Source organism: Dromiciops gliroides, chromosome 1, assembly GCF_019393635.1.
Source record: "Dromiciops gliroides isolate mDroGli1 chromosome 1, mDroGli1.pri, whole genome shotgun sequence".
Classification (NCBI taxonomy): domain Eukaryota; kingdom Metazoa; phylum Chordata; class Mammalia; order Microbiotheria; family Microbiotheriidae; genus Dromiciops; species Dromiciops gliroides.
This window is the reverse complement of record NC_057861.1, coordinates 329,094,561-329,121,515: the sequence shown is the minus strand read 5'-3', so window position 1 is coordinate 329,121,515 and position 26,955 is coordinate 329,094,561.

Here is a 26,955-nt window from a genome sequence, read left to right as displayed (position 1 = left end):
TCCCAGCATCCTCTGGCTCCACAGAATTTTTAATGGCATATCTTCAGTTTACTTTGTGGCTCTGACTTCACTACAGATCCCACTTCTCACTGCAGCTCTCTGCTTCATTGTAGCAAGTCTCTAAAAGTAGGAACAAGTGTTATGTAAAATACTCCTGTGACTTTGCATTAAATGAATCTTCAGAACTTTTAGCCCTTTAGGGGAAGAAGAAGAGAATCTTCTACAGGAGGGGGAGAGGAGTGCCTTAATATTCCAGATAGAAGGAGTTTGTTTTACATTGTATTGCTTATTTTTTTCCTCTGCTTTATTTTCACTTGGTTTCCTTTCATATCCCAGTTAGCAAAGGAATTGACCAGAACTAAGAACAGCCCTAGAGCAATAGCTACAATTCCGCTGCGCTTGTCAGATACTGTCTGACCACTGATTATCGCCCGAGGGGATATTGCTTCCTTTATAAACTTTTTGGTGGGTTCCCATTGTCAGAAAAACATTACCCTTTCTCTCTCTCTCTCTCTCTCTCTCTCTCTCTCTCTCTCTCTCTCTCTCTCTCTCTCTCTCTCTCTCTCTCTCTCTCTTCCCCCCCCCATGGTAAGAGCGTACGAAGGGAAACATCTGCTTTTTAAATTTTATTTTATTTTATTTTGTGAGCTATTCTAAAGGGTAAGATGAAAGGCAGGCCATTGCCTTCTGTAATACCAAAATCTGAACATCATAATTATTGATGGGCCCAAGCATGGGTCCATCTGGAATCATGCCTCTGGCAAAAGGCTTATATTGAGCATGTTAGATAAAGTCCAAACAGAGCCTTCCCTTTCCTCCTCCCAATCCCATCCCCCTGCCACACACCATGCTAATTGATCAATTCTGTACCAGAGGGGGAAGGTTTGGATAAAACAAATGATGGCACTATGGGTAATTAGCAGTTCAGAATATATCTTCCCCTATCTCTAAGTAATAAAACCTCAAAAAATATTTAATTCTTCCAAGTTGCCTGGTCCTGTTTTGTTTTGTTTTAATATGTAGAGCTCTAGAGTTCCTTGATTCATATATCTTCTCACCAAACAATTCATGAGTCACATAGTAGATGGGACCAGACTGGGAAGAAGGTCAGGAGATGCACTAGAGCCAATGGATATATAAACACCAAAGACCTTAGTTTGGCAGAGGGTCAAAAGCACCCAAATAATTAGGGCCATGATAAAAAGGAGCAATCAGTGATCAGATGTCAGTCTCAGCTACTTAATATATAGTCAGACTTGAAATTCGATTCTTTACCTTCAAGGTTCTTTTCTTTAGACAAAGCTGTATATATTATTATTTCTTGAATTAACTCCCTGAAACTTGGAAGATATGTATTTAATCACCATATCCAGATTCTGAAACTATTCCCAGGCTTCCACTTGTGGTTTTATTTTAACCAGTTAGTTCTTGGGCTGCTCCCTTAGGATAAATGAACAGAGTCCCAAATCCATAGTTAGTGTTCAGGCATTCGGTCAACAACCATTATTGAGCAGTTGCTGTGTATGCTAAGTGTGCACAAATATATGTTTTGGACCTAGAGCTGGCCTATATTGCTGAGCTATATTGCTATCTAGCCAAGGATTGTTCAGGACAGAAATAAACAGTTTGTCATTGGACTACAACAAAATAAAATACAACTAACTACATAAACGAAATAATATCAGAGCCATAGTAGTCTGGGAAATTTTCATAGAAGAAGTAATATTAATAGTGGGCATGGAAGAGGCAAGATTTTACTAAGTAAATGGACAAAGGAAATGGCTGTCAGAAGAAATATTCTGGGTAAAGACCAGAATGAATGGAGAAATCACCAGGTCAGGTAGCGAGTAGTTACGCTGGAGCACAAGATTCTTTCTGGGGAGCAGGAGGTAGGGGACATTGAAAAAGTAAGCTGGAGCCAGATTATAAAGTGAGCAAAGTTCACAAATTCAAAGCATCAAAGGATTGGGAAGGATCTTGAAAAGTCACCTTGTTTCATTCACCTCTCTTTAAGTAGGATCACACAAAAACCATCCCAGCAAAAGCAGAATCTAGCCTATTTTTAAAACCCCTCCAAAGGAAAAAAAAAAAGATTTTCTCCAGTCCAAACCTAGTTCTTTGGGTGGTGTCAAAACCTATATTCTGACCTGCATGCCTTGTTCATATCCTGGGCATTATTTCTTAGTGTTCTTCTATTACTTGAGCTGAAAATTTCTTTAATTTATTCTTGCTGAACAAAGCCCTGGCATGGAAGTAAGAAACACAGATTCTAGTTTTGCTTCTGACACTATCTGGATCCCCTTGGGTGAGTGACTTCCGCTCTTTCAGTCTTATTTCCTCATCTGTAAATTTAGGGCATTGATCCATATGATCTCTAAGGCCTGTTCCAGCTCTGACAATCCATGATCTTCCTTTTGTTCAGCAGGTTTTATGGTGTGCCACAATTGGGGATATTTTGCATTTAAGTATAGTCTTACTGTGCTAAATTCACTCAACATCCATTTGAAAAATATTTATTGAATAGCTATTATTGCAAAGTTTTCAGCTATCAGTGGGGGAGAAAAAGAAGTAGGACATATGATCACTGTCCTTGAGCACCTAATATTGGAATTGAAGAGATGGCATATAAGAATGCAAAGTTAACAATATTTAAATTTATATTTAAATATCTATAGATTATATTATGTAGCATATATATAGGACAGGGCCTGATAGCTTTTCCATTATCGATATAGATATACATTATACAGCATATATATAGAATATATCTGTACCATAGACTATATTAAATATATAAAATACAAATTATATAATATACTTGTATGCAATATATTACATATGTGTAAACTATGTGCACATATTATCTATATACATGCACACACATGCACGTGTGTATATACACATTTAATTCCTGGTTTGTTAAAAGTAAATATGTCCTAAGTGCCAAATGGGCAAGAAAGAGTCAATGTGACATATTTCTTTTAGTATCACAGTTTTAATTTTTATGCTGAAGATTGTACATGAAAACTTTGCATTATTGTCAAACCAGGCTTCCTCCTAGAGGAGGGAGAAAGTAATTCTATGTAAGGAAAAATTGCATGAGCAAAAGTTAGAGGTAGGAATAACACAAATGATATTTTGGGGATAGTTAACTGGCTGCTTCTAAAGTCAATTAACAGAACAGTAAGCACTCACTGAGTATCTACTGTCTTCCAGATGCTGGAGTTACAAAGACAAAAAATGAAACAGTCGAAGTCTTCAAGGAGATTGCATTCTATTAGCAAGGAGAGAAAGTCTATACATATATACATAATTGGCACAAAATGAATACAAGGTGATGGTGGGGAAAGTGAATAATGTAGATTACTAGTAATCTACATTGGTCCACTTCAGGTGGCAGAGGGAAGGGGGTAGGGATAAGAAGGGTCTCATGTAGGAGTTAGCATTTGAGGTGAGCTTTGAAGAAAAGAAAGCTAGAAATTCAAATACAGTGCATTGAAGAGGAAGTATTCCAGGCAGAATTAATGGCCAGTCCAAAGACTTAGAGATGAAAGACAGTGTTGTCTATGAAGAATAGTAGGAAGGTCAGTTTGACTAGACAGGGTATGGGAAAGATGGTAATGTAAAATAAGGTTAAAGAGAGGCATATCATGATATAAGGCAATTCTGCCTTCCTGAAGTCTATGCACATAGAGCATAATTACTGCTGCTGCTGCTACTACTACTACTACTACTACTACTACTACTACTACTTTTGTTTTAGCTAGCATTTATGTAGTACTTGGAGGTTTGCAAAACATATTACAAGCATTATCTCATCTTACTCTCACAAAAACTCTGGAGAGTGGGGATAGGTGTCATTATTATCTCATTTTATATAAATGTGGGAAAGTAGAAGGAGATTGGAATTGGTAGTACCTTCAAATCCAGATTAAGGAATTTGAAAATGTTTCTTATACATAGTATGAAACCACTGGCATTTTTCTTTCTAGACCAGGGGAAGGATGTGATATAGTAGTAGTGAATCTGGCAATGATATACAAGATAAATAGGAGTAAAAGCAAACAAAAATAAACTGCTCAATTAGGATGTTATTGTAATAATCAAGGCCTGAAGTGAGGAAGCTCTATTAAGAAAAACTTTATTCAAAATATAGTTCTTTTTAGGCTCTATCAGTTCAACGAATAATATCTATTTTTCAGTTATGTTATATTTCATCAACAGCTGCCATCCCTTTATAGGATCTGTTTCTACTTTCTGGCATAGTGAGTAGTATATTGGCTATACATAATTTCTTCTCCTACTGATCCTCTCATCTGCCCCCCCCCCAAGTGTAGATTCTGTTGACTGCTCTTTGCTTCACTCAAGTTTCATTTAAAGAAACACCAACAAGAAAAAGAACCTTTTCAGTCTGCTGTTGGGGAAAATCTCCTTATGCAGCATAAGATAATGCACAGTTGCCCTCTTAACTCAGCCTTGCAGAAAACACTCCTGTCAGTTGGCATGAGCTTCGCTCCTTTCACCTCCGGCAGGTGGTAAAGGTATTTTGCAAAGGAAGATTCCAAATTGGGTTAAGTACCCAAATAGGTAAATGGCTCGGCTCTCCAGGGTGAGGAATTGCATTGATGCTAACCTTTACAAACCCTGGTTCTGTGCCACCAAATAAGGAAGGCATCAAGAAAACTATAATGTAGAAGGAACATGTCCTTTGCACCCTTCCACCTCTCCCTTTTGTGTTATTCTTTCTTCCTGGCTCTGGAATCCTAATGTAAACCCACCATCTCCTTACTCTCAGCTATTATGATGCCTTTAAGCTCTTAAGTATTAAGATGGGCTTAAGGTGTGTTCTTTATCAAGAGGGATATCCCAGAAAACACCAAAGCCTGTAAAACTTAAAGATAATGATCAAACTCTGTCCTAGGTTGTGTTCCTTAAATGAACTCACATACATTCATAAAGCTGTTTTTGCTACCAGTAATAATAATAAGAAGAATAGTTAATGTTATGGGGTTAGGACTATTAAAGTTTAAACTGGCCAGCTGACACAGGGCTTCTCATTGAGAAGACAGACAAAACTTGAAGCAAGAGAGATAAGCCCATCAGGCATGGTTGCTGTCTGGGTGTCACTAGGGGGACAGAGATGACTGGAGACATCAGAGCTGCCTTTTGGCCCCCCTCGGGTGATCACCCCCAATAAGGCAACTTTCCACAGTAAAGTGATCAACCCATCTGTCCTTCCAACATTCATCCCCTATTAAAGCTATGGCCTTTCTCCTGCTTGAGGAGATAGGTGTCTCAGAGAACCATGTCTGTATTTATCTCCCCTTGAGACTCGTCTCAAGGTTTCCTTTCTCTAGCACTCAAATAAAATATTATTTTCTTCTTCTTTTTTTTTTTTGGTGGGGCAATGAGGGTTGGTTAAGTGACTTGCCCAGGGTCACACAGCCAGTGCTCTATCTACTGTACCACTTAGTTGCCCCCAGGGTATAATTCTCTCTCTCTCTCTCTCTCTCTCTCTCTCTCTCTCTCTCTCTCTCTCTCTCTCTCTCTCTCTCTCTCTCTGTTTTTGTGGGGCAATGAGGGTTAAGTGACTTGCCCAGGGTCACACAGCTAGTAAATGTCAAGTGTCTGAGGCTGGATTTGAACTCAGGTCCTTCTGAATCCAAGGCCAGTGCTTTATCCATTGCACCACCTAGCTGCACTGGTATAATTCTTTAAAGAGGAATTCCTAAGGACCCTGACACCCCCGTTTCCCCTGTTCCAGCTAACATTTATATATCACCTAATATGTATCAGGAACTGTATTAAGTATTTTATAAATACTGTCTCATTTGATTCTCAGAACAAAACTGGGGGGTAGATACTATTATTTTCCCCATTTTATAGTCAAAGAAACTGAATCAAGCAGATGTTAAATGACTTGCCAGGGGTCACAGGGCTTATAAACATCTAAGGCCAGATATGAACTAAAATCTTCCTGATTCCAGGAAGTTTCCAAAGTTTTATCCATTGTGCCACCTAATTTCCTAATTATAGCCACTAATTTATAGATTTGTTTTTCATTGACCCTATTAGGGCACTGACACCAGGAAAGCCAGCTGATTAATTTGCTATGTAGATTTTGGCATTGCTCATGGATTCCCAGCAATCAAGGTGACCTCTGAAAGTACCCCCCACAATAAAAATGAGATATTTCTGGTTTTTTGTTTGTTTGTTGGGTTTTTTTTTGGAGGGGGGCAGGGCAATGAGGGTTAAGTGACTTGCCCAGGGTCACACAGCTTTACTAACTGTGTCAAGTGTCTGAGGTCAGATTTGAACTCAGGTCCTCCTGAATCCAGAGCTGGTAATTTATCCACTGTGCCACCTAGCTGTCCCCAAAAGGGAGATATTTCTAAGGGTTTAAGGATAGAATATGTACTTTTTAAAGGAAGGTTTTTTGACTTACTAAAATTCAAGCTTAAACTGATAATCAAGCTTTCTTACTCAAGAATTGGGCTTCCTAGAAATTCATAGATTTAGAGGCAAAAGGAAACTTAGACATCTTCCACCGTGACCTCATTTTACAAATAATGGAACTGAGGACTAGAAGAAGTGACTTACATAAGATCACATCACTTGTAAATGAAAGAGGCAGAATTTGAACCCACATCTACTGATTCTAAATCTTGATTTCTTTCCATTGCGTTATCTGTCCTACTTCTCTTTGGAGATGGTATCACTTTCATCTAGGCATCAGCATAGAGAGTAGGAGAGGGAGGACTACAGACTTCACAAGGGCTCAAAATAATTAATGAAAGACAACTCCCCTCTTATTGGCTCTTTTCAGTGACATATGCCCATGGGGGTATTGATGTGGTTCATTGGCTGATATGCTGGGGAATGATTCTTTGTTATTGTTTTTGGTTTGCTTTGGTTTGGTTTTTAGCTTCTCTTTTTTACTGGGCCAAAGGAAGAACTAAAGGTATATCCTGGCCTAGCTGGTGATTTTTTTTAAGAATGTTGGTGTTTCCTTGTTACTTCACAAATCATAGAGAAAAGCTGAGCTCAAGCTTGAAAGAGGCAATCTCATGTTGACAAACCATTCCAGTGGAAAAAGTGTAGTGAAGTCCAGTAATTAAGGACCAAAGAAGCCATACTTCTATCTTAGCTCCCAAAGATTTGTGTTCTAGGGCAGGACCCAATAGCTTTTCCAGAACCAAATGAATTAGAGAAGAGTACCTGCCTATCAATTTAAAAATATCTCAACCTCCAAACTACCTCTTTCTCTCTTTTCAAATGTTGTCCTTTTAAAACTCCTCTTTAAAAAGTCTTTTTTGATTAGTCCCACTTGCTTAATATGGTCTGCCCTCAATCTCTAAACAGCACTCAAATTGGTACTCTTTATACAATGAGTCCTCAATGGTATCAATTGTTATTGTTTAGTCTTTGTTTCAGTCATATCTGATTCTTCATGACTCCATTTGGGGTTCTCTCGGCAAAAATATGGGCATCATTTGCTATTCCCTTTTTCAGTTAATTTTACAGATGAGGAAACTGAGGCAAGCAGAATTAAGTGACTTGCTCAGGGTCACACAGCTAGAAAGTGTCTGAGGCCAGATTGGAACTCAGAAAGGTGATTCTTCCTGACTTCAGGTCCAGCACTCTATCCACTGAGCCACCTAATTGCCTCATGAGTTTTCAGTAAATGCTACTAACTGGTGGAACTGACTTTCTGATTCTCCTCATTCATAATTTTGTTAAATAGTATCTTCTATTGTATGGTTCCATATTCAGGACCATATGTGGCAGCTACAAAGACATTTATTAGAAACATAACCTCTACCTCTCTCCTATCTTTCCATCATAATTTTTATTTAAACCTGAGCAGCATTCAGTCTATATTGGTGAAAGAAATCAGATGTGTCAAAATCTGCTTAATTGAGGCAAAAAATAAAACAATGCAATCAATGATTTTTTTTAGTCCATAGGGGAGTACTTTGCCTCAATAAAATAATCTACATTGGTCAAAATAACCAGAAAATTTGTCAAGTTCCCATTGGTCTCGGTCTATATTGGCACAGTCTCAGCAAGTTTCTTGGAGAGGAAGTATAGTGTGATGGGAAAGGATAGGACTAGGTGTCAGGAAAGCTGGGTTTAAACTCTGTACCTACTGCTTACATGCAAATCATTTTGGGGCTTTGAATAAGTCACTTTTCTCCTTTTAACCTTGGTTTTCCCATCCATAAAAATGTGGGACAGGATTGCTAGTTGATCTCATAGAGGTCTTCCAGCACCAGAATTACATATGCTAAATTTTCTCCATACAACACTCTCTCTCTCTCTCTCTCTCTCTCTCTCTCTCTCTCTCTCTCTCTCTCTCTTTCTGTGTCCTCTCCCCCACCTCAGGATTTCACTATTTCCTTCAGATTGAGGCTTTGCTCTTAAGAACCTAACTTCAAAGCTTTTTCCAAGTAGAGCTTTACAGGTCATCCAACTTCAAAGTCAAATAGAGATAATTTAACATCATTAAGCAGGGCAATCAAAGAAACAAAGACTCAGGCTCAAGTCAAAGCAGCTATTCAAGGCATCCAATTTATTGTTTTTTCTTCTTATCCCCAAGCCCCAAATTCCTAAGGAATTTCACACTGTCAAGGCACATCCAAAGACGTAGCAGCTGTCTGGTTTTCCCTTTACTTACTACTTTTCTTGATTTCCCTCTTAAACCCTTGCTTTCTCCCCTTTAGCAAATATGTACATCCAATTCCAACAAACATTTATGAAATTCCTACTATGTGCAAAGCAGTATACTGTTAGAAAATATTTTATTGAAGGTGTCCAAAAAAGTCTTCATGTCGTTTTAAGATTTAATAGCTTAAAGAATTTAATTTTAGTAAGTTTTAAGCTTTAATAATTTTAAATTTTAGGTTTTAATAGTTTAAAATTGAACCAATTTTTAGGACACTCTGTAACATAGGATCATAAATGTAGTTCTGAAAAGGACCTTAAAAATCAACTAGAAAAAATTTCCTCATGTACAATGTGAGAATCAGAATGCCACCACCCTGCTGAGAAAGACATTGTGAGAACCAGGGCAGCTCTGCCCTGATGAGAAAGCATGAGGTGACCTTTCTGAGATTTCAAAGATCAGATTAGCATCTGGAAGTTATGTCTACTGCCTGTAAATTATGTCAATCAATAGACCAGCCAATTAGCTTGGAGCTGTGTGTCTGGACTTCCCTCTTCCAGTTTGACAGGGGGTTTCCGGTGGAAGTGAGGGAATTCACTCTCTTGGATTGCTAGGTGAAGGTGGCTTCTCTCTCTCTCTCTCTTTACTAATCCCTAATATACTTTAATTAATACTTAATGCCCAAAGACTGGTGCTAAATCTTCTAATTTAAGGTGACCACACATTTGATTTTTAGACTTCACAGTTAGATTTTTTTAAACCATCACAAGATGAGTAAAATGAGGCTCATATAAAGCCTAAAATTTCATTGACCTTCATTAAAAAAAAATTCTAACACCTCTATAAAGTAGTCAGGGTAGTCAGAACAGCTTTGTTACCCCATTTTACAGATGAGAAAACTAAGGACAAGTAAGTTTCAATAGCTTGCTCAGCATTGTGCCAAACAGAATTCTGAGAGACAAAGTTCTGGGCACAATTTATTAGTTATGTTAGCAATAACCAATAAATTGAGGTCATCAGTCCTTCAGTTACCAAGGACACCATATAAGGGTCACAAGAGCCTTTAAATTCAGGTGTGTCTTTCTTCTGAATGACCTATAATATATCTTTGGGACCTCTCCTGGCAAATGTAAGGCAACCCTGCTTGAAAGGAGGGTTGGCCATCAGGTGTAGCTGATTATGCTCCTCTCTGACACTCAAGGAATGTCAGTTACTCCATGAGAGACAGTTGCCTCTAGCAATCTTGACTCAATCAGGTTTTCACTGGCTTGGGCTCTCCTTTGTAGAACAGGTCACCCCAAACTTTGATAAAGGGGAAAAAAAAGCAAGGACAGAAGAGTCATCCCCTGGGGAAGACTTAGTTCCAACTGGCTGCTGTTTATGGGGTAAACAGAAGCAAGGGTCCCTGCTCAAGCTAGTTAAGGAGCAGATGTCTTGGGAGTTGGGATTGATTATCTTAGTCAATTATACCCCTCAGAAATGGAGTCCGAGGAAATGGATGGATTCGGCGAGAGATGTTGGTTATTAAATAAAACCATCCAATATTAATTTTCTTCCATATCACATAGTTAGTAAATAATGGAGTAATAATTCTAGATCTTCTGAGTCCAGAGGTAGTAGCCTTCCAATTAGACCACAGCTACCTTTTCAGCAATTCAGCCATTTTTCAAAGATGACAGTTGGTTGTTGAAGTCCCAGCACAGTTCATTGCTGTAGAATCATCAAATTGAATTATGCCCATAACTAAGAAGATGACTTGGTATCTGCCAAGTTTTGTGAATCATCTCTCTTCTCTTCTTTTTGTTTTTGTTTTTGTTTTTGTTTTTTTGCAGGGCAATGAGGGTTAAGTGACTTGCCCAGGGTCACACAGCTAGTAAGTGTCAAGTGTCTGAGGCCGGATTTGAACTCAGGTACTCCTGAATCCAGGGCCAGTGCTTTACCACTGCGCCATCTAGCTGCCCCTCTCTTCTCTTCTTAATGCAGTAATCTTTGTCGAATTTTATTGACACCAGCACACATTAATATCCATGTTATGTCTTTTTAAAATGTTCATTGCTTCATAAAGCCTGAAGTCCAGTTGGAGCTTGAAAGGAGAGAAGGTAGGAACAAAAATGCCATCTTCTTTTGACAACAGGAAGAAGTGAATTGAATGCAAACTGTATGAAAATCAAGTATACCAATCAATCAGCACACATTTACCAAGTGAACACTACCTGCTGTTTTACATCAGTGTTCAAATATGAAAGTGGTATAGTTCTTGCCCTCCATGGTTTTACATTCTAATAGATGGGAGCAAAGAAAGTTTAGGAACAAACCAGGCAAAGTTGTGAGGTATGAAAAGGAAGCAGCCTCACTTACTAGTGAGAGGACCTGCCTTGTAGTCACAAAGATCTGGGTTCTAGTCTTGTTATCTGACACTTGAGCAAATAATTATCTTCTCAGCTCCCTAGTTAACTCTAAGAAAAGAAGGTGTAGAAGAGTTACTGATCAGCATTGATGGTAGAAGTTTTCACATAGAAATTTGAAAAGTATTTTTTAAACAGCAGCCCCTATGAAGTAGATAGGATAAATGATACTATCCATGTCTTACAGATGTTGAAACTGAGTCTCAGAGTGGATATCACTTGTGCAAATTCAGACAGCTATTAAGTGGTAAAGCTTGGACTCACTTCAGGTCTTCTGACTCTCAATCCAGTGCACTTCTTACCATAAATTTCTTTTTCAGCTGGATGACAAAGACAGAGAGATTTTAGACAGAAAGATTCTTTAGATAAAATACTTTTGAGGAAAAAGAATCAGCTTCTAAGTTTTCTATACCACTTCTGGGAGGAAGCACATATTGAGGAAGCAAAAAATGCAAAAAAGGCATATCTCAGGGGTTTAGGGAGCCTAGATTCATTTTCATATTTATAGAAATACAGTTCTTGATACTAGAGCTAATATCTTAGACTTCTAACCTCCAAAAGAGACAAGAGATAGGATATCAACCTGATATCCATGGCCAGCACTGTTTGCTCATGTTATAATGTTTTAAGAGAGCCATAATTCCATCTGTGTGGTCATTCTCATCAGTAGAGAAATTATGTTTTCCCCAATGTCATCGTTTTTCTGGACCATTCTCGTCCGTGTTTTTTCTACATCTCTTGGTATCTTACAAGGACTAATGAAACCTGACCCAAACCTCTCCTACCTCTCCCTCTTCTTCTAAGAACAGATTATATCCTTTTCTGGTCATATAAATCTTTAATTATCTGTTGTATTTCACTATCTGCATACCCAGTTGCCACTGGTGGCATACTGCAGCTTTTTTATGCCCATCAGACATCTTTCCATTGTCCTATTGTATATTATTCCAGAATTCAAAGCCTGAGAAAATCAGCTGGAGAATACTGGGTTAAAGAGATAGGCTCATCATGCCTTCTCACTCTGGTGACTGTTTTGCACAGTTAAACCTGTTTAGGAAATGGTAATATAGTCTTATGTCAGACTATATTGTCTTTACTTTTGTCTGTTTCCTTTCCCCCCATTCCCCTTAAGACATAAAAGCTTTTTAAAGTAGCTGCTTGGAGATGCTATAATGCCAAACAGTACTTTCCCCTCATCTTGGTCTTTTCTTCAAATCTGGTATTTACCTTGACACAATTGCTCTTGCCAGAATTTTAACTTATAAGATCATGGGATTTATATTCAATAGGTAGCTCAGAGATCACATTGTTCAAGCCCCTCATTTAATAGATAGGATTGGAGAGGCCAAGAGAGGTAAAGGCCCACAATTAGCCCAGTTCAGAGCAGACTGAAATCCTGATATTCTCACTCCAAATCTGGGGCTTTTGTTGTTATTGTTGTTGTTGTTATATGATACTGTGACTTTTATCACTTGATATAATAGAGATAAATGTAAAGTCTCACATTTGGGTCTTTGGGAGAATAAGTTATTTTGACTATTATAAATACCCAAATTAACTATAAAGGATATCTGAAGAAAGACACTATCTACTATCTGCATCCAGAGAAAGAACTGATAAATACAAGTATGTATAGAATAATGTTACATATATATGTATATATGCATATATATGTGTCTATATAAATATATGTATGTATATATGTATACATACACACATGTATTTGAGTCTAAAGGTGACCATGTCTAAGGCAGAGTTATGAATAGCAACTTCTGAATAGTACATTTGCAGTGAAAACATGTGCATGTTTTATTCCATAAGTTAATTTTTTAAAAAAGGTAATATTTTTCCTACCCACTTGTGAACTTGGATGTTCTAGAAAGAAAAGATGGAGAAGATCCATTCAAAGCAAAACAAAATAGGTGAATTAGGAGGCCTATAGGTTGCCCAGGTCCAGGAAGGTGACCTACCATGGTGAGACCACACCTGGAACATTGTGTTTACTTCTGAGCAACACATTTGATGAATGATGTTGACAAGCTGGAGAATGTCCACAGGACTCTGAAGGGCCTAGTATTCATATACTAGCATCAGCCAAATGAACTAAAGATGTTTAGCCTGGAGAAGAGACTATTTTGGGGATATTTTTCTTTACATATTTGAAGGACTGAAACATGGAAGAGAAATTTTATTTTGGTATATTGGGTATAAGTTTTAAAGAGCAAACAGACTTGAAATAAAAAAAAAATTCCTAGCAATTAGTGGTATTCCGCAATGGAACTCGGCTAGATGATGCAATAGATAGAGTACTGGACCTGGAATCGAGAAAATATTTCCTGAATTTAAATCTTATCTCAGACATTTACTAGCTTTGTGACTCTGGACAAGTAGCTTAACCCTGTTTGCTGAAGTTTCCTCATCTATATAATGAGCTGGAGAAGGAAATGACAGATGACTACAGTATCTTTGCCAAGAAAAGTCCAAATGGGGTCATGAAGAATCAGACAGGACTGAAGCAAATGAACACCAACAATACAATGGAATGGTGGCTACTTCAGTAGGGGTGTCATTTCTCACTGTAGGTCTTCTAGCAAAAGCTCAATCATGTGTCAGATAAGTTGTAGAGGTAAGCATAGATAGGTGGCCTTTCAAATTTAGTTTGTTTTAGATGGTCCCTAAAGTACCTTCTAAAACTGTTGTTTTATGGATGTTGGTGGGGCAGACAGGCAGAGTGGGTTTCATTACTTCTATTTTATAAAAGATGAAATGCCATACTAAAAATGTATACTATTCCCCTCCTAAAGTTACCCATCCATCTAGTAAACAGATTGTTGGTGACTAGTCCAGTGGTCTTTCCACCATACCAACTATATCTTGATACTGAAGGGAATGGGAGATTTGTTGGTAGAAAGCACTGCAGAAAAATTGATTTATTGATTGATAAGCCTCAATGTAAATCTTCGTTATCTGGACTAATGTAGACTTTGAGATAGAGAAAAATCTAAATCAAAGACTATTTTAAAGAAATGCCACATTAATATTTTCAAATATCTGTATCAACTTCATCTAAGTTAAGTACCTAATTAGTATTTGGAAATTCAATTCCACAACACATTTCCATAAGCACTTATTAATGTTACTAATATGAGTACTGTGTAGGCATCGGTGATACAACAGCAAAACAAAACAAAACAAATGAAAAACAGACTGTCAGAGGTTTGCTGGTAAATATTTAACAACACATTCTTTAATATATATACATTTATGCACACAGCAGGACACACTTTTAAGTTTAATCTGCATTATTAACATTTTCTCTATTACTTTCTTAAGTCTAGATAATAAACAAAACAATAAGTCAAGTGCTGATTTGTAGTATTTGTTGATTTCTGAGGTGTAAATGCTCACACTGAAAATTTGGCAATCACAACTTAGTTCAAGCTGACTCCTGCATGTTCCTGACCTTTGTTCCTGAGGAATTTATATTCTATTGTATCTATGTTTTCTCTCTCTATTTCATGTATTGTTTATTCTATTACTTGGAAAACCAAATCCTGTTTTATTTTTATATGGTACAGAAGTTAACAATCAATTGAATCCGGTGTCCCTGTGACAACAAAATCTGGAATAATGGTGCTTAATACAGTGTTCACCAATAATAAATTATGTTGAAAGAGGATGATTTGAAATCATCTTCCTTTTAGCTCTGTGACCTTAGACAAATCACTGAAACTCTCTAGGCCTCAGTTCCCTCATCTATAAGATAAGAAGCTTAGACTAGAATCAAGGGTTCTTAGCTTTTGTTGTAGAATGGACTCCTTTGGCAGGATGATGAAACCTGTGGGCCCCTTCTCAGAAGCATATTTGTTGCCTACATTCATAATTGAAGGAAATGGTAAATTTCAGTTAGAGGATTGTGAAAATAAAGAAAACCCCCTCCCCCATCCAAGTTCATAGACATCTTAAATTTCTCCATAGACTCCCTGAGAAGTCCATGGATAATAGGCTAAGAAACTTTAAGGTAGATGATATCTAAGGTGTCTTCATATCCCAGATCTCTGAGTCTATGATCATAGAGGGGTTTCATTATCCATGTTGAATGCCTATGCTAGGGGCAGCTAGGTGGCACAGTGGATAAAGCACCAGCCCTGGATTCAGGAGGGTCTGAGGCCGTATTTGAACTGAGTTCAAATACGGCCTCAGACCCTTGACACTTACTAGTTGTGTGACACTGGGCAAATCACTTAAACCTCATTGTCCACCCCCCCACCCCTCCAAAAAAAGAAGCACTTTGAATGCCTATGCTTTTGTTAGTTTAACCAACTGGGCCCGATTTTCTAACCATTTTCAGAGAGAACATTTTATTTTAGTGTTGAAAACAAACAGTTTTCCACAAGAAATTCTGGTGATGAAGTCCTTTCTACAGCCATGTTTAATAAAGCTGAAGCACTCAAACTGTGAGAAAAACCATGCCAATCTCAAAGTGCCACTGCTCAGCGATCTGCTCAGTCCACCTGCAGCTCACCTAACACTTAGAGACCCTCTTCTTTGGCCTGCTTGGCAGTGACTCTATCAGCATTGGCCAAGAGCCCAGGCCTCAGCTGTGACCACAGCCTCCTTGTTACTGATGTTGCTTGTTGCCTGTGGTCATGCTTTCTATAGCCAGGCCCCCAATCCATCCCCTTCCCTCCTGAGCAGGTTCTGGACTGGCGGAGGCTGTGCTGCAGATGGGGTCAGTGTGGCTGGCCAAGTGGCAGCTTGGAGCAAATGTGGATGGTGGCACACAATGTCAACAAGTACCCTGAATCCAGATATGATAGAGGCTGGGGGAGATTAAACCTAGCTGCTTGGGGAGCTTGGCAAACATCTGCAATGGCTACGAAAAATAAAGTTTAATCTATGTTGGTTTTACTAGTAAAGTCAATTCAGGCACATACACCAAAATTCAATGGTTTTAACAGGGTTTTCCCAAGGGCCACATGCAGGTGTATGAAATAGTAGGGCCACGTGCCTATTTGCATGTGATTAACATATAATTTGCATTTCCTACATAGACTCTGCCATCTATTCTCAGGCAATTTTCAAGTAAAAATACCCAATGGTTCTTCTTTCTTTCTTTTAAATCCTTCTTATTTCCTTTTCTTTCCTGACCCCTATTCCAGGTCCTAGAAGTGGTAGAGAAGAGACACCAAATAGCCAGTGCTGACATACTACTTATCTTTTAGGTCATGATGTGCTCAAGTCAGATAAATAGCTCCACCATCTTGCCCAGGCACTCAGATCACCAAACTATTCATTCTCCACAAAGTATTATTAAGCCATACCATAAATAACCTGATGACCTCAGCCAATACAATTCTGGAACAGAATAAGCATGAGAGGGGAGGGAACTGGTAAGAGATATCAGAAATCCCCACCCAATGAGTCACCCATTTACTTAATGCTATCATCATCATTGAGCATTTAGAAATATTGAGAAATCTAGAAATATGAGAATCAGTACTTCTCTTAAGAAAGGAAATGAGAACCTCCAATGGCTGCTAATTGACTATAGTATAAATACAGAATCACAACATCTCAGATGTGGAAAATACCTTAGAGATCACCTAGTTCAGGAAGAAATAAGAGTTCCCTGTACAACATTCCTGATAAGTTGTCTTCGAGTCCCACTTGAAGATTTAAACAACTTCTCCCCAACCCTAAGGCAGCTCATTTGATTTTTTCAAAATACTTGGGAATATTCTCTCACCTCAAACTAACTTTTATGGGTTCCATTAATATATCTTGATGCCCTATTATTCTGTAGTCAGACCAATTTATGAAATATATTTTGTCTATCTCAGTCAAAAATCCAAACCCCTTAGCCTGACTTGCATGGTCCAGTCATACAATATTACCTATCCAAAATTGTCTCCCAATCCTTTCCAGCAAGTATCTACCAATTCAGTAAACATTCCTGAATAGGGTATGCTAATTCCTTCTATCACACCTTCACTCAGTATTATATAGTGAAATGATCACTGGACCTGGACCCAGATAACCTGGGTTCAAATTCTAGGTTCTATCTCTGCCCAGTTATGCAATTATGGACTTTTCTGAGATCCAATTTCTTTACGGCTATCATGGACATAATGATACCCCTAATCACTGCACTTGTCTATTGTGAGAAATACACTTTGTGTACTGTAAAACAGACTAGAAATGAGATCTATTTTTTGTTATTGTTCTTATTCCAACCCGCTCAATTATCTCCTTTCCATAGTTTTTTTGTTTTTTGGTTTTTTTGCAGGGCAATGAGGATTAAGTGACTTGCCCAGGATCACACAGCTAGTAAGTGTTAAGTGTCTGAGGCCAGATTTGAATTTAGGTCCTCCTGAATTCAGGGCTGGTGCTTTATCCACTGCACCACCTAGCTGCCTCCTTTCCATTGTTCTTTCTAACTGCATCTTACCTTTAAGGTTCTAGTCAAATCCTATTTCCTCCAGAAACCTTTTTCATTAGAAGGTAGTTCCAGTCCTATGGTCTGCACCTTTTATAAACTCTTCTGTTACATATTGTCTCTACTATTTGTTTGGGCACTAATTCAGTCCTGCATCATTGTTTAACTAATATTTTTGCATATGCCTTGCCTCTCAATTAGACTGTAAACTCCTGGAGGACAGGAGGCAAGTTTTACACTATTTTGGTTTCTCTCTCAGTATAGAAGACACAGTAGTACTTGAATATACATCATAGATTTTTCATAAGATAACCTACTTAAGACCTTATCATATCCCACACCTTCCCAAACAAGACCATTGTGAATATTCCTCTCTTCCTTTCTAGATTCCCCATTAGAATATAAGCTTGAAAGATAACAAATACATAATTTTCACTAATCATTCTTCAATTGTTCAAAATTAGATTGAATCCTGATGAAGAACTGAATTAACTTGGCTGAAGGTGAGTCCCTTCAGATGTGCCTTACTCCAGTGTAACTAGCCTAGCTATGAGACCCCTGCCTTGACCAACAGATGGGAATGAGAACTGGACATCTTTTCTGCCTCAGGTATATGCCCACCTTCCCTAGGAATGACAACCAAATCATCATTTCCATTGCTACTATTAAGAGTATGATAATCTGAGGCAGCTAGGTGGCGCAGTGGATAGAGCACCAGCCCTGGAGTCAGGAGTACCTGAGTTCAAATCTGGCCTCAGACACTTAACACTTACTAGCTGTGTGACCCTGGGCAAGTCACTTAACCCCAATTGCCTCACTAAAAAAAAAAAAAAAAGTATGATAATCTGTTGGCCTATGAGTCCATTCAGTATCCCTGTGCTTCTGAATTGTAGGCTTGGTAGGTTGAATCTCCCTTCCTCAGCCATCACTCACTCTTCCCTCATATCCATCTATATCAATTTCATCCCTACAGTACCCATGTAACACTCTTCTCTATCCTTCCTTTGGGTCCTTTGGAGTCCATGTTCTGTTGTTAACCAACTGTTCTCACCCTGGAAATGTCTTGATAAATTTTGTGTACTTAGTTCTATGTGTACATGTTGCTTCTCCCTGTAACCTATTCTAGAGCTCAACTCATTTCATTTCTGAATCTTAATATAGCATCTGGAACATAGGAGCAGCACAATAAATGCGTTCTGAGTTAATTTAAACTGACACAATTGAATTCATTCCTGAATTCCTAGAACATTTCTTATTCAGATATATAACTATGTACTTGTTTATATTTTATAGAGATACTACATGTGGAGAAATATATACCTAGAGGACACATATATGGCTAGAGAATACATTTGGAAAAATTCATATCTAGGTAACCTATGTGGTCAAGGCACATACATGGAAGCATAACTCAACCTTCTGATGATATAAGGACCACTGATATGTGCTACTGGTGTTATCACAATTCTCCTGCTAACTCTGGTGTCAGTATTTCTGCAAGATGGCCCTAGGTCTTATAGCTCCTGTGAGACACAGCTCCAATGAACACAGATGGATGCTACTCTGTTTTGCATGAGTTGCTCTGCTAGCTACATAGTCTTTTCACCTCCAGCTTTTGACCTTGCTACAATCCTTTGTTATCTATTCCTTAGAGAAAAGGGGGTGCTGCCATATTCTTTTAACTTGAAGTCTATACTTAAGATTCTCAAGATCTTTTAGAATAGACAAATAAACCTTTGCTCTGGGATCAACAGAAGTCTCCCTTGTCTTGTTCCCTTCGAGTCTCTACTACTATTGAGGACTTTTATCTCCATAGCAAGAGATTCACAGCCAGAGGTGTGAAGCTGTTTAGAACAAAGAACAGGGTCAGAACAAAGAACAGGGTAGTCTCAGCAAGCTAATATCCTTAGGCTTACACTTTTATTTGGACTCCTGTTCCTGGTCAAGAGCTTGAACATCTCAGACCTTTCTCTGGCTCCTGGTGAGTATTATATAGATTTCACAATTTTCATCTCTGAAGGTTAAACTGCAAGTCTTGTGATGGTTATTTGCTCCATAATTACAAAACAACTTTGTAGTTGAAGATTGTCCAACTTTTCAAACAATACTTTTCATCTTTTCTTCAATGAGATGGTGGAAAAAAGGTAAAAACACAACTGAGCCCTGGGGACAAGGTCATTGGCTCAACAACATATTCCTACCTAAATACATCACTGGCCTTTTCCTATAGTAATAGCACAAAACATAAAGACTTTGAGGCACTCCTTTTCACACACATACAACATATGGGATGCCTCCCCCCCAAACACACTATATATCCCCACTCTCTCTGCCTAAATTGATTTCTTAGAACATTTATATATATATATATATATATATATATATTTATTTATTTATTTATTTATTTTGGTGAGGCAATTGGGGTTAAGTGACTTGCCCAGGGTCACACAGCTAGTAAGTGTCAAGTGTCTGAGGCCAGATTTGAACTCAGGTACTCCTGACTCCAGGGCCGGTGCTCTATCCACTGCGCCACCTAGCTGCCCTATAATATATTTTTTAATTAAAAAAAATTCTTTAAGAACTGGAAAATTGAAAATTTTATAAATTGGTCCATTTCTTGTTTTGTTTGTTTGTTTGTTTTTGAAGGGAGGTGGGGCTAAAGAGGAAAGTTGGGGTTTTTTTGTTTGATTGTTTTCTGTTGTTTTTTTTTTTTTTTAGTGAGGCAATTGGGGTTAAGTGACTTGCCCAGGGTCACACAGCTAGTAAGTGTTAAGTGTCTGAGGCTGGATTTGAACTCAGGTACTCCTGACTCCAGGGCTGGTGCTCTATCCACTGCGCCACCTAGCTGCCCTATAATATATTTTTTAATTCAACAAAATCCTTTAAGAACTGGAAAATTGAAAATTTTATAAATTGGTCCATTTCTTGTTTTGTTTGTTTGTTTGTTTTTGAAGGGAGGTGGGGCTAAAGAGGAAAGTTGGGGTTTTTTTGTTTGATTGTTTTGTTTTTTTGTTTTTTTTTAGTGAGGCAATTGGGGTTAAGTGACTTGCCCAGGGTCACACAGCTAGTAAGTGTTAAGTGTCTGAGGCTGGATTTGAACTCAGGTACTCCTGAATCCAGGGCCGGTGCTCTATCCACTGCACCACCTAGCTGCCCTTAAAGGTTTTTTTTTTAAACCACAACCACAGAGATCTATTTTTAACCACTTTTTCTTTAATTTCATTTCAAATCAAGAAATAATTATTAAGCATCTAGTATGCATTGGGCTATGAACTAGAGATTCAAAGATAAAGAAAAAGGAGCTTACATCTTAGTAGGGAAAATATGAGCACAGGTATAAAAGCACACTGTTTATACAACATAAAGCAAAAGGGTTTCAAAAGGAAAAAAAATAAGAGTGCTAATCATTGGGCCGTCAGGACCTCCTAAGGAGGTAATATCTAAGGAAGGTAGGAATTCCATGATATGAAGGTGAGGAACGAATGCCATATAGACATTGGGGGAACATTTGTGCAAAGGCATGGGGACTGGAAATAGAATAGCCTATAAAGAAAACAACTAGCATGCCAGTTCAACTAGAAGAGAAAGTGTGGGGACAAACAAATGAACAAAAACTTTGACTCTTTATCATACAAACCATTTTCCCATGTTTTCTTGCTTTCTTGTTTTTTTCATTTCATTTCTTTCTTTCTTTCTCCTTCCTTCCTTCCTTTCCTTTTGGAGAGCTGAATTATTGAACAGAAGTGTAGGATTTTACAGTTATCCTAATTTCTAATCCATGTTTTAGCTCATTAGATATGAACCTCCATCCTAGCCTTTTTGTTTCCTAATGCATCCACAGAACAAGATGGCTTTTCCTTTCAGATTCATATCAGCCAATAAATCGATACATTTGTTATCTATGCCCTCATCAAAGAGACAGATGCAAAAGACAGTACAAAGAACAAGAAGAATCCATCCATAAAATATGATAGATGAAAAGATGGTTAACTGGGGAAATAGGATAAGAAGAGATCTTTGGGTAAAGAGAAGTATTAGAAGATCTGCAGGGCTTTATACAAGTAGCCTGAAATCAAAATTTATACTCTACTGAGAAACATCTGAATGTTTAAATTATGTCCCTAGATACAGCTTCTCTTACTTCCAATCCGTTCTCCACATTTATCACTATCCTTATTGAATACATATTGTCACCATATCACTATCCTATTTCAAATACTCTCTACTTTACCTACCTGATATGGTCAAAAAAGTCTTAGACTGGTTATCAAAGATTTCTAAAATCCAACTCCAGAACACATTACATCCTACCCCTACCTACAAATCACCTCCTGCACCACCTAACCTAATCTTCTCATCATCCCTCCATCTATGTACTACACTCATTTTTAATTCCATTACTTTTCTTTTTAAAATTTCCCTCTATTTATCAATGTTTTTATCAGGCTCTTTCTACCCAAGTGGCTCACTTTTCCTTCCCCTTCAGGCAAGAATAGGCCCTTTATATAAATGTCTTGGCAAGGCCAAAAGAAGGGCTTTCCTTAAATTTGACAGGGCTTACTGTCAAAGCTGAATGTCCAGTGGTACAATGATGTCATCCTAAGGGTAGCAACATGCATCATGCCAAACACAAGGAACATACAGAGTTGACCTGGGGAAGTTACTATGTTGGTAGTTGACCAAGACAGGAACAGGAGCCGCCTGAATAATTTAGAGTGCAACTGATGAGAGACTGCCAACCAAATCTGAATGCCTATGACAGCAGCAGGGGTACCAGCAATGCAAGAAGGAGTAGGTAAAGCTGTTAAAGGAAAGTGAGTGAGCACCCAGGAGACTCCCTGCTTGTATGGTGCTGAACTTTAAGAGGAAAGGAACTTGATGTACCTTATTGATCCCTATTCTACTGCCTTTTATTGTTATTATTATTCTTTAATTATCCTTTTCTTTGAATTTTTGCCTTCAGGATATTGGAGCCCTTAGAGACATATGAGACACATTGCTAGTATTTTCAGGGGACAGAAAGTAAGGATTCAGTCCATAGAGATTATTATTACAACTAATTTTGATAATGTATAATAATCACACCATAAAACTTATGAAACATTTCAAGATTCACAAAATACTAAAATATCATTGCATCTTATCCTTACAACAAGCCTAAGAGGTACGTGCTTTTGCTATTTACATGTGAAGAAATCAAGACACAGAGAGGTTGACAAAAACAAAAGCAAAACAAAAACCTGGTATCGAATTCAGTCTTTATTTGCTCCAGTATGAGCTCCTTACATCAGCTGAAGACAATCAAGAATTGAGTTCTGAAATTTAACCACAGACACAGCACAATTTAGATGTCAACCGATGCCCATTAGGGCTGGGATTTACACGGTTTCAGAAACACAGCGACATACCTCTAAGAAAATTAACTCTTTTTTTAATCCTAAAAGTATTTTATTATTTTCTAGTTACATGTAGAGATAGTTTGTAACATTTGTTTTTATAAGATTTCCAGTTTCAAATTTTTCTCCCTCCCTCCCCTCCCAAGACAGCAAGCAATCTGATATAGATTATATATGTATAATCACATTAAACATATATCTGCATTAGTCATGGGGTGAAAGAAGAATCTGAGCAAAAGGGGAAAACCTCAAAAAAGAAAAATGAAAAAAGTAGAAGTAGTATGGTTCAATTTGCATCTAGATTCCACAGTTTTTTGTTTGTTTTTTTTCTGGATTTGGAGAGCATTTTCCATTATGAGTCATTTGGAACTATCTTGGACCACTGTATTGCTGAGAAGAATCAAGTCTATCACAGTTGATCAACACACAATGTTGTTGATACTGTGTACAATGTTCTCCTGGTTCTGCTCATCTCACTCAGCATCAATTCATGTAAGTCCTTCCAGGTTTCTCTGAAATCCACCTGCTCATCATTTCTTACAGCACAATAGTATTCCATTACATTCATATACCACAACTTGTTCGACCATTCCACAATCGATGGGCAGCCCCTCAGTTTCCAATTGCTTGCCATCACAAAAAGAGCAGCTATAAATATTCTTATGCATGTGGGTCCTTTTTTCCCTTTTTTATGATCTCTTTGAGAAAAAGACCTAATAGTGATATTGCTGGATCAAAGGGAATGCACAGTTTTATAGCCCTTTGGGCATAATTCCAAATTGCTCTCCAGAATGGTTGGATCAGTTCACAGCTCCACCAACCATGCATTAGGATTCTAATTTTTCCACAGGTTCTCCAACATTTATTATTTTCCTTTTTTGTCATATTAGCCAATCTAATAGGTGTGAGATGGTACCTCAGTCATTTTAATTTGCATCTCTCTAACCAATAGTGACTTAGAGCATTTTTTCATATGGCAATAGATAGCTTTGATCTCTTCATCAGAAAACTATCTGTTCATATCTTTTGACCATTTCTCAATTGGGAAATGCCTTGGATTCTTATAAATTTGATTTAGTTGCCAATATACTTTAGAAATGAGGCCTTTATCAGAAGTATTGGCTATAAAAATTGTTTCCCAGTTTTCTTCCTCCCTTATAATTTTGGCTGCATTGCTTCTGTTTCTACAAAAAATTATTGTACAAAAAGAGCAGCTAAGATAATTAAATCTTAAAAAATAAGGCTTTACAACCAAAATTGAATAGACTTCTTTGTTATTGGATTTGGATACAAATTTATGGGTACAAACATTCTACATAAAAGAGTTTTCAAAGTATTTTCCACTGTTTTTCCATCCCTTTTCACTTTATCTCCCTATGAATGCAGTGTTGTAAGAACTCTGTAGTCCTCCTGTGAATTCAGCACTTTTTGGTTGGATTTCATAAATTTCTCTGAATGACCTCACTATAACACAGAGTGTGAAGAAAAAAAATGACCTGAAAGTGAGACCATATGGTATAGTACAGTGTACATTGGAGTCATAGTTAGAGAACATGGGAGTTAATCCCAGTTATGCTACTTACTGCCTGTGTGGGCCAAGTTACTTCTCTATTGGTCTCAATTTCCTCTTCTTAAAAAATATAAGGAAATTGTGTTATATGATCTCTAAAGCCTCTTTCAATTCTAATGATCCCATGAGCAACACATCTATTAAAATATAATTGCTCTCACAGCAAGGGATAACTGACATAGGCAAAGTTTGTCTTTATTGGACCCCAACACTTCCCCAATCAGTACTATGTGTCTCTCATGGTTTAATCACTTTGTTCTCACTTTGTTTTATCTTACATCTCCTGGACACCCATAAGGGACCCCTTCATTATAATTCAAAAGAAATGGTTAAATGATTGGTTTGAAGCTGGTGGGAAGGGGAACCTTAGAAGTCAACTACCTCACACAATTATTTAGTCAATAACAAAGAACATTAGTAACTTGACCCAAATAACACAAGATATAAATAGCAAACCAATGACCAGAACTCAGGTGTCCTAAGTGGCTAGTACTCTAATGACTATTTCATCATACCAGACTATTTCTCAAGAGGCATAGTAAAGCTGCTAATTAAACTCTACTTAAGCTACATCTTCTACATGAAACCTTTCTTGAATTCCCCCCTGTTGAAAATGCCTCCCTGAGTGAGCTCCCGAACTCATGACATGATCACTCCAAAAAACATCCAAATAAGGCCATAAGAAAATGCCCAGAGCAGCAAAACTCACAGAAGAATGTGCTGAAATCATCTTCTAACCAAGAACAGCTTGGAAGGTCAGAAGGAGGGAGCTGCTGTGCTGAGACAGGAGTCGGGCCCAACCCCACAGTCACCCTGACACAGATCTAGTCTCAGGAAGTCCTCACCAGAGAAGGAGACCCCTAGAGCCTCTGAATCAGCTGAAGCACCAGTGTTGTCTGGAACTAAGCTCACAGTCTGGTGAGTGGGCTGAGCCCTGGGCAGGGAAGAGACTATAGGTGTCTATGCTGGTGCTAAGGCAGAACTTGGATTTTATACCTCTGCTGAGAACCAGGAGGTAGGCTCGAGTAGCAGGGGCACAGGTGGGGGAGGAGCACAGGCTTGTCAGAGCTAACAACCACAACACACAAAGCTGGTTGATTGGCAAGTTGGTCTGGGGTCATCTAGGAGCAGGAAACATGCTGGGTGAGGGAAGAACCTGATTCTCCTTAAATCATACCACCTGGGACTTCTTAAGCTAGGGATACTGTAGCCTGGAAACAGTGCCCCACTTTAAGGAGCTAAAAGTCTAGTAAAAGAAAGGCAAGATGAGCCAACAGAGAAAGGTGAGGACCATAGAAAATTTCTTCAGTAACAAGGAAGACCAAGGGGCACCCTCAGAGGAAGATGTCAACATCAGGGCCCCTATATCTAAAGCTTCCAAGAAAAATATGAATTGATCTCAGGCCATAGAGATGCTCAAAAAGGACTTTCAAGATAAAGTTAGAGAGGTAGAGGAAAAAATGGAAAGAGAAATGAGGGTGATGCAGGAAAGACATGAGAAAAAAGTCAACAGCTTGAAAAGTCAAATGGAAAAGGAGGTCCAAAAGCTCTCTGATGAAAATAATTGCCTAAGAATTAGGATTGAACAAATGGAAGCCAGTGACTTGATGAGAAACCAAGACACAATAAAGCAAATCCAAATGAATAAAAAAATAGAGGGCAATGTGAAATATCTACTGGGAAAAACTGCCAACCTGGAAAATAGGTCCAGGAGAGATAAGTTGAAAATTATTGGTCTACCTGAAAACCATGATCAAGGAAAGAGCTTAGACACCATCTTCCAAGATATGCTCAGGGAAAATTGTCCTGAAATTCTAGAAGAAGAAGCTAAAATAGAAATTGAAAGAATCTACCGATCACCTCCAGAAAGAGATCCTAAAAAGAAAACTCCTAGGAATATCAAAGCCAAATTCCAGAGCTCTCAGGTCAAGGAGAAAATATTGCAAGCTGCCAGAAAGAAAGAATTCAAGTACTGTGGAGCCCCAGTCAGGATAGCACAAGATCTAGCAGCTTCTACATTAAAGGACCAGAGGGCATGGAATATGATATTCCAAAGGGCAAAGGAAATGGGATTACAACCAAGAATCACCTACCCAGCAAAACTCAGCATTATCCTTCAGCAGAAAAAATGGGAATTTAATGAAAAAGACTTTCAGATATTTGTGATGAAAAGACCTGAACTGAATGGCAAATTTGACTTTCAAATACAAGACCCTAGAGAACCATAAAAAAATTGGAGCTGAGGGACATACTTGGGGTCATACAAGTAGGTGACTGTCTTGTGTCTGAGGCCAGGTTTTGGCTGGGATCCCCCTGGGTCCAGGGGTGATGATTTGTCCACTGTGTCACTTAGCTAGATGATAACATCTTTAGGGTTAAATTGAACAACTCTTGGTGGAGGCTAAGAATTGAGAATCAAGGAAATGTCCATCAATTGAGGAGTGATGGAAAAAGCTGTGCTATATGATTGTAGTGGAATG